Genomic DNA, 8,543 nt, shown 5'->3' with positions numbered 1-8,543 from the left:
GGTAAGAATTTGAGAATCTAATGGGACTCTAAGAATTAATGAGACTCAGGTTAGAGTTTTTTAGCAAACAGTACAGTCATACATGAATGGAATGGATAACAATTAACGTGTGAATGTCATTAGATGTTTAAATGGAAAAGAGGAATGATTTACCTTGACATACATATTTCCTTCTTGGCTTGCAAATCATGAACAGTTTGGGAGTAGGAGGATTAAGACTACTTACATCACATCATCACGATAGTTCTGCATGATCCCTTTTTTACTGAATAGAGTAAATAGGCCTGAAAGAAGCTGAGGCGCATGAGTCCAGTTGCTGCCTTCACTGCACAACTACTTGTCTTTGAAAGAATCTTGCTTATGGAGAAGGTAGTAAGTAGCAGTTGGAAATATGCTGTTCATCATGTAGGAACCTTGAGGCAAGATTCCAAAAAAACAAAACAAGATACCTGACACTTAAAGGAATAAAATCTAACAGAATAAGGAAAGATGCTGAATTCTGCAGCTTCATTCTTTCCAGTGATAACTGGTAAAACATCACCAGTATTATAGTGGAGTCTGGATTTGTTAAAGGCTAGGAAGTGATTTTACATGGTCCTTCATGAGACTGAATAGAAAAGATGGACAACAAAGTATAAAAGCCCATGTCCAGATACATATTTGCAGTATTTATTTACAGCAAATTCCATGTAATTTGCTATGAAGACAGCTGAGTTTGGTGATTGTGAAATGAATAATGAAAGTAGAAGATTAAAAAACAACAACAACAAAAACAGTTCAGAGGAAGAAGTACAGCAGAAAGAGCATCAGAAAGAATCAGAAGAGTGCAGGCTCTTCTGGGTATTGTTCCTACTTAGAAATAATTTTGGTAGAAAAACAGAGAAATGTATTAACCTGGCTTAGCCAAAACCAGGTATTTCTGGGTTTCATTTTTTTCCTTAATTTTTTTTTTTTAAACTTAGAGTGTATTATATTTAGGGAAAAAAGATATATGCAGTGTTAATGATCTAATGATATCCACAACCATGATGTAAAACTCATACTTTTTAACTTCATTTTGCCAAACATATAATTTTATTGCCTAAGTACTCAAGGCCACTCACGTTAGAGCTGTATTATATTTTTCAGCAGCTTTTAACCCAATAAATTTTTTTCAGTGAGTATTTTGTTCACTCTAAATATACTTTTAAGCATCATCTATCTTTTTCAGAGGAAAACCAGAGATATTTGGAAAAATAGTCTAGTTTTCAAATAAAACAGATGCCAGATAAGACTGAGACAGAACCAGGGAATACAGCATCGTGTTTGCTATAGCTATCTATCCCTTTCCACATTTTTTATGGTTGCTGGTGTCAGCATACACATATGGTAATACAAGGGTATAATGTTGGAGACAGAGATGTTATAGTTTATGACTTAACCATCTTCATGAAGAACTTTTGCCTGCTTTAGCAATCTGTATTATAAAAGCTGCAGAGAAAACCACCAGACGCCAAACAGGCCCTCTGACTGAGGCCCTGAACTGCTCTCTGATGGAGATAAGCTGAAGTAATATCAGGTCTGAGGAGAAAACAATAAACTCACAAAGAGATCCAGCTTTACACCTTAGGGGTGGAGACCACAGCCCCAGGGCTATCAGCTGCCAGCCTTCCACAGACCTTCACACCTAGGGGTCAGAGGAAGAGAGGTTTTTGGGTGTGTGGTGAAAAAGCCTCTGGAGAGGAAGGGACTACCCACCCTCTGCTGTGCAAAGGAACCCAAGGCACAGGGGTCCCCTCACCCCTGGGAAAACCTTATTCCACATCAAGAGGGGGTGTCATGGCCAATTGAAGCGCCCACTCCAAAGGAGTCCCCAGACCCTGAATCAGAGCACTGCAGATGATGCAACAGACCCGCAGTGCTGAGAGGGACAGTGTGAAACTTCTCCTCCTGCAAGAGAGGCACATGGGCAATGAGGGACCCTCAGCACCGAGAAGGCCATGTGCAGGGGACAGCGAGACATCAATGGGATCCCCATAAAGGTGGTATGTTTCTACATAATTTCTGTCACCCCCTTCCTGTCCCTCCACCCCCAGGCACACTTTTTTCTTTTTTCTTCCCTTCCCCCTTCCCCCTTTCCCCTTCCCCCCCTTCCCCCTTACCCCCTCCCCCCCTCCCTTCCCTTCCCTTCCCTTCCCTTCCCTTCCCTTCCCTTCCCTTCCCTTCCCTTCCCTTCCCTTCCCTTCCCTTCCCTTCCCTTCCCTTCCCTTCCCTTCCCTTCCCTTCCCTTCCCTTCCCTTCCCTTCCCTTCCCTTCCCTTCCCTTCCCTTCCCTTCCCTTCCCTTCCCTTCCCTTCCCTTCCCCTTTTACTCTTAAATAAAACATATCAATTTTTTTGGCACCAGCATCTAACTTCATTTAGTTTTCATCAGATTTTTGGGATATATTTTGAACTTTTCTGATTTCAATCCATTTTGTTAATGGAAACTTACTTTCCCTTGCTCTTCTGTGTTTAATTGGTTTGTAAGAAATGTCTTCTCCTGTTTTCACTTTGTCAGTTCTTTTCCTGCTAAGCTTAAGGAATAATGCAATCATGTTTCTGCTGAAAATTTTGTATTGTGGCTTGGAATTACATTATATTAAGAAAAAGGACTTTTTCTTCACACAGAAGAACATTACACTGGAGTGATATTATGTTCCTTTCTCATCACATGCAATCAAAGTATGCAATATTATCCATAAAGAAATCAAGCTCTGTCTACAAATTAGATGCTGGTTCTACTTTATTATTTTAGTGGGAAGTTCATTCTTCAGCTACACTGCTCTGATGAATACAAACTTTCATCTAATGCCCAGAATAATTTTATTAATACTCATGTCATATCCATTTGTTTCTTTACCGACATTATCTTTTTTTTAATATATAGACTTGCAAGATCTATTAAGAGAGAATAATGAGCCTGCAGTGTCTGATTCTTTCTTTCCTCTTCATGGGTCAATAAATTGTGTAGCCAGCTTCATATTTGCCAGATATTCCTCCACCTCTAGCTTTCACATAAGTAAGTTTTTGCAATTTTTTACAGTTGAATATGTGAGTTCATCTGATGATTCATAAAAAATTATGATACACAGTTATGTCTAGCCCTTTGGAATTTATACAGTCTTGCAGCTTGGCTTGCTTTGTGGAGAAATAATACCTATTATTTCTCACTAGAAGCATTGTCTTATTGCCTTTTTCTTAGTATTCATCATGAATCTCTTTATTGAAAAAGAAACAAAGTATACCTTTAGTTTAATTAGGCTTTGAATATCCTTATTTAGGAAAAGCTTTTTAAATTTTTTCCCTTGTTCTTCATTCTTCTAATAATTGAAGATCAACTGAAATATTGCCTCTGCTCAGGTTAGTTTTACATTAAGTAATTTTCTCTTTCACCCAAAACTTGCTTTTATGTTTCTGTCCTTCATGACTAGTCCTTTTGCTTCTCCTACGTAAGGAGGCATTGTTTGTTCTTAACATCTTCTCCAAGATCATAATTTCAATAGCGCAAGCAGTCCCTACACATTTTTCCTTCTGTTTGTATTACATTTTTCAGCCAGAGTTTTGAGCTCACCTCTATTTCAGTCCAGCCAAGTCATACATTAGTTTAACTACTTAAATTAATTAAATTAAATTTAAATTAACTTTAATTAAAACCTTAATTTCCAAAAACAAACACTTTTGAAATAAGCATCCCTTAAATTACAACTCATTTTGTTTGCTAGTTCATTTGTTTGTTTGCAGTTGGTGTAGCTGTTCAATTTAAATTAAATATATCCAGGGCCTAATTGGACTAAAGTTCTGTACTACGAGATTCATGAGTATCTGAATAAGAAAATATAATAATAATTATTTATCTAAGCTGGTACTTCCCCATTAATGTTTAATTTCAGGTAAAAAAGAGGATGATCAACAAATAAACATATCAGCTTCTACAACCAAAATTACTTGATCTTTACTTTAACAAATCCCATTTTCTTTGTAATTTGCTCTCCCTCATACTAAAAGGATTTTAACTGTCCTTGAATGTATTACATGGATTTCTTCTTAATTTCACATCTGATGCATATGTGTGTAACTGACTTCCAGCTTTACTCAGTAGATTGACTGTCACATTCTCTCCTGAAATCTTCTCACCTAAATTAATTTTCCAAGTTTAATGTTTATCTGTATTGTTTCTTTAAAGTCTAATACACACAACCCTATACCAACAAAGTATTAATATCAGTGATGTGATAATACACTATTGTGTTATCTAAACTGTTGCTCTGACTATTGCATGCACTTTTATTTCTGCTCTGAATTTAGATGTATACTACTGTTTAAACATATTTTTAGATTAACAGCAATGTTGTAATGTGCCAAGTTTCATATGAGTCAGTATGAACTCTGATTTTAATCTGGTTTGTCTTTAAATATTGATGTATTTCATGGGAAATACAAGTTCTATAAAAGTAATGTAATTTCTGACTTTTTTCCCAATGCAAAAATGAATTGATTCCAAAGGAGAAAACATCCTGTAACTGGCCTGGATAAATCCTGCCTCCAAATCATACCTTTTACTTCTTCCTTTTGATTATTTTCTAAATTAACTATTATTTTTACTCACAGAAGATGAAACTGATATGTGAAGAAAGAAAAATTTGGATGTGATTAAAATCGATTAATTTTTTAATCAATATTTCTGTGTGTACACATGTAAATTGCAAAACATATTGTTCTCAAATTGTGAGAAGATATTGTGAAGTCCTAAAATTACATCTATAAGTTTTGAGAATTTAGTTTCTTACTCTGGTTGACTCTTTTTTTTGGTCAGACTCTGAAGTTTTTGTTGTGCAATATTCTCATGTTTGGAAGAGGTAAGTACATGGTGCAGAAAAATAAATATGAGTGAAACTACTGAAATCAGTATGAATGCAGACAGATTTAAGATTAAGAACAAATGAAAGTATCTTTTAGACCAGGATATGCAGTCTGTAGAAATACTATAGGATTTATCTCTTAAATTAAGAAAATAATCTGGTGTCTTTTTCAGTGCAGAGACACTGAAAATAAAATCAGAACATGCATACATGTATGTGTGACTATCATCCAGGGTGCAAAATACATATTTTTCTAAATTGAGGTATTTCAAAAGATCTCTGTAATCCACTATATGCTAGATTAAACTTATGTTTTGTATTTCTGAAAGTCACTCAGAATAAAAAAATCCACTATGTCTCATTAATTCTCTTGTTAGGGTGTAGTATGAAATATATTGGTCTTCAGAATTTTGTTTCGGTCCATATGTTTTGTATATCAAGAAGCAGAAGGAAATGTGTGGATTTCAGTAAGTTTGAAAACCAATATTCCACTGTGCAAGCCAACTGTCAGGTGGTAGACATTGAATAAGCATGTTTACTTGTGGTTTTACCCAGGAAAAGGTATCATTTCAAAGGAAAATGAAGATGCATGGGTCATGAAAAGGATTATTGCTGTTGAAATACTGTTGTAGAAATGGTTTAAGATGGCAAGTTATTTTCTGCCATCCAGATTTAAGAAAGAGTGTGATTTTTCTATTATAAACTACAAAAACTATGTCATACTTACACAAGTTTCATAGCCAAGTAATCAATAAAGGTGTTTAGACTTATCTTGCTGTTTTGCAGTATGAATATATACAGGTGGTTTTCTTATATGACCAAAAAAAAAAAAAAAAAAAAAAGGCATTGTTTGCTTAATAACAGTGTCTGAGGATCGAATTTACAATTTCAAAATTACGGTGCTAATTACTCATTCTATTGTCACATAGATAGCACTGGTTTTTTTTCACAGAACCCAGTAAACTGCACAAATTGATGGCTGGGGTTGTTTTTTCATTCCCCAGGGTGATTTCATATTATACACAGCAAGGCCATAAAAATATATATTAAAAAAAGCAAATCAAACATTCACAAAAGATATTTTAGCTCATAATTGTAGCCATAATTATATTAAAATTAATTTGGGACTGTGTTCCTCTACCTCCTTAGATTTATTTTAAAAGGGCAAATAGAATTTTCTGTACAAAGTCATGCAGAAGGGTTTCTTTTCTACGTTTAGAATATGACAAAACTAATTAATGAATTTTTACCCTTTTTATTTACGTGTAATTTTCAGTCTCTGGAAGAATTTGAGGACTATTTTTAAAAAATGTTCTAAATTCTGTAGTTGAGGTACATTTGTGCACAAGTGTTCTAAAAGCATGAGGATGGAATGGTGTAATAGTGAACATGGTGGTGCTGGGTTAACAGTTGGACATCACAGTCTTAGAGTATTTTCCAACAATAAAAATATTATGGTTCTATAAGATATAATTAATTTTATATAATTATTCATCACATTCTTTTAATTCTTATTATTAAAAAATACATTTTTCCCCCAAGCTATTAAGTGGCAGTATAAAGTCTACGGAATAATTTATTCATTTTTTTTAATTTTCAGTATTTATTTATTGAATTTCAGTTGTTTTTTCCAGATCAAGAAGTAAGATACTGAAGTGAAATTCTGTGATTCTGTGTTAATATGAAATTGTTTCCCTCAAAATCATCTACCACACTGTTGTGGAGCTGAAAAAGTAGATGAATTCCCTTTATTATTTAGCTGCCTAATAATTATACTGTAGATCCCTACCCTTGACTGAGTTCTTTGCCTTATTGTATAACTTCATTGATGGCAATTTTTATCTAGTAAAAAGATCACAAGAATCTATCCATGGTTACATAATGACTCTTTTCCTGTTACATCCTTCAGTCTTATTAAAGATCAAAACCAAGCACACAAAAAACCAAAGCCACAACCCCCCCCAAAACAATAAAAAAAGCAAAAGATCTCACAACACAACAAGAATAAAAAAAACCAAGACAAAAACCAACCAAACAAAAAAACCCAACAACAACAAAAAAATCATTATCTAGGTGCCTATAAATTACATACCTATAAATTTGACTGGCTTGTTCTTGTCTTTAGAGGTTATAGAAAATTAACTATCTTGCCTAATCTAGCTCATGATTTTGCTTGTAATTTGCAAATGCAACTTTACAGATCAGGTTCAATTTTCATCACCTCTCCCACCCCTTCTTACTTTCTGATGATTATTTTGTTATGGAATTCAGGCTGCAGATTTATGTGACCCAGAATTGCTCTGATCTTGGCTTGTGAAAGGTACTTAAAGGACACCACAGAGGTGTTATTTTCAATATATTTGAGTACGTCATGTGAGCATCTGATTTTAACTTTTTTCTCCATCACAGACATACTTGGAGCTTCTTGATTCTTTTTCTTCTTAGAAGATCTGGTTTCCGGCATAATCCATCTACAGTTTTCTCTTCGAATCTTCCTTTGGTGATCTAATGAGAACACTTTGAGTCAGACAACACAAGGGAGGTTGAGAAGTTTTAATTGTACATCTGACTGCTAAAACTCAAAAACTGTTTTCTGCAGCTTTATAAAATTGTTGAGCATAATGAAGAACAGAACAATGGCCGAGAGGAATCAGTCCCACCAGGCATGAAATGCATTGCTGTGGCTTTGTTTACTTGGTTATTTTAACAAAGAAAAGGTATTGATTGAAAACATTGCTGATATTGTTCTGGCTTCTGTGATCTTTAAAACAATATATCTGTCTGATCATTTCTGCTGAGTTCTAAAGTACTAAGACAAATCAATACTTATTTTGCCTAATAAAGTGTTGCCAGATAGTAAATGCCATCTAACAATTTAAATTTCCATTGTTGTTTATTAACTATTAGCAGGTCTCTATATACATACAATTCTAACAGTTTTTGTTTTCCATTATCACCAAAGTGGATACTGTGATTTGTGAACATATTATCACCTTAGTCATCAAATATTATTCTTTACTTTCAATATATTTAGAAAATCTATTGTTTATCACACTATACTAATGAGAATTCCATTTGTATTGTTTAAAGGAATAAAACATTATGGAAGTATTTCAGTCCTTCAGATTATGGAATTCAGTTCTTCCGAGTTTTAGTCTTTCGGTCCTTCTGACTGAAGAGAAATAGATAACTTTACTTTTATGCATTCAACTTAGTTAGCAATCTCAGTAAATGTAAACAAGGCTAAAAGTCAAAGATGTGTAAAGAATTTATCTCTCTCATTCTTCAGACTATTATCAGAAACCTGTTTTGATCAAAAAAAGAAATAAAGGTTTACTTCCAAGTGATTTAAATGCATCATAGGGACATGTACATGTCTTAGGTTGGAAGATATAGAAACAAAAATGCTGTTAATAAAGGAAGAAAGAATTTGATACTTTTTTTTTATTATTATTATTTCACATTGGGTTTTATGCCTGTCCTAAGAGGGTTTTTTAAAAAATATTTTATTATCTTTCTTTGTAACCAATGCTAAATGTGTTTAGAAACTACTGTGTTGCTTTTACATTGTTAAGACAGAAAAAATTCATAGAAATAGGAACCATTTCCAAATTCAGGGTGAAGACACTCATCTTACATATATATAAGGTCTCACATCTCCATGG

At 34.0% G+C, this 8,543-nt stretch overlaps 1 long non-coding RNA gene across 1 annotated transcript; it reads left to right on the top strand.

Annotated features, from left to right (window-relative positions):
- Nucleotides 1–1,621: 1,621 nt before the first annotated feature.
- LOC136288947 (uncharacterized) lies at nucleotides 1,622–8,237 on the top strand. Its single transcript, XR_010720659.1, has 3 exons — nucleotides 1,622–2,024; nucleotides 2,907–3,038; nucleotides 7,288–8,237. It is a non-coding gene; the product is annotated as an uncharacterized lncRNA (long non-coding RNA).
- Nucleotides 8,238–8,543: the final 306 nt, after the last annotated feature.

The sequence above is a fragment of the Chamaea fasciata genome, unplaced genomic scaffold, assembly GCF_029207755.1.
Source record: "Chamaea fasciata isolate MVZ Bird 193981 ecotype frontalis unplaced genomic scaffold, bChaFas1.0.hap1 SCAF_4, whole genome shotgun sequence".
In the NCBI taxonomy this organism is placed as follows: Eukaryota; Metazoa; Chordata; class Aves; order Passeriformes; family Sylviidae; genus Chamaea; species Chamaea fasciata.
Note: the sequence above shows the minus strand (reverse complement) of the source record. Positions and strands in the feature narration are given on the sequence as shown.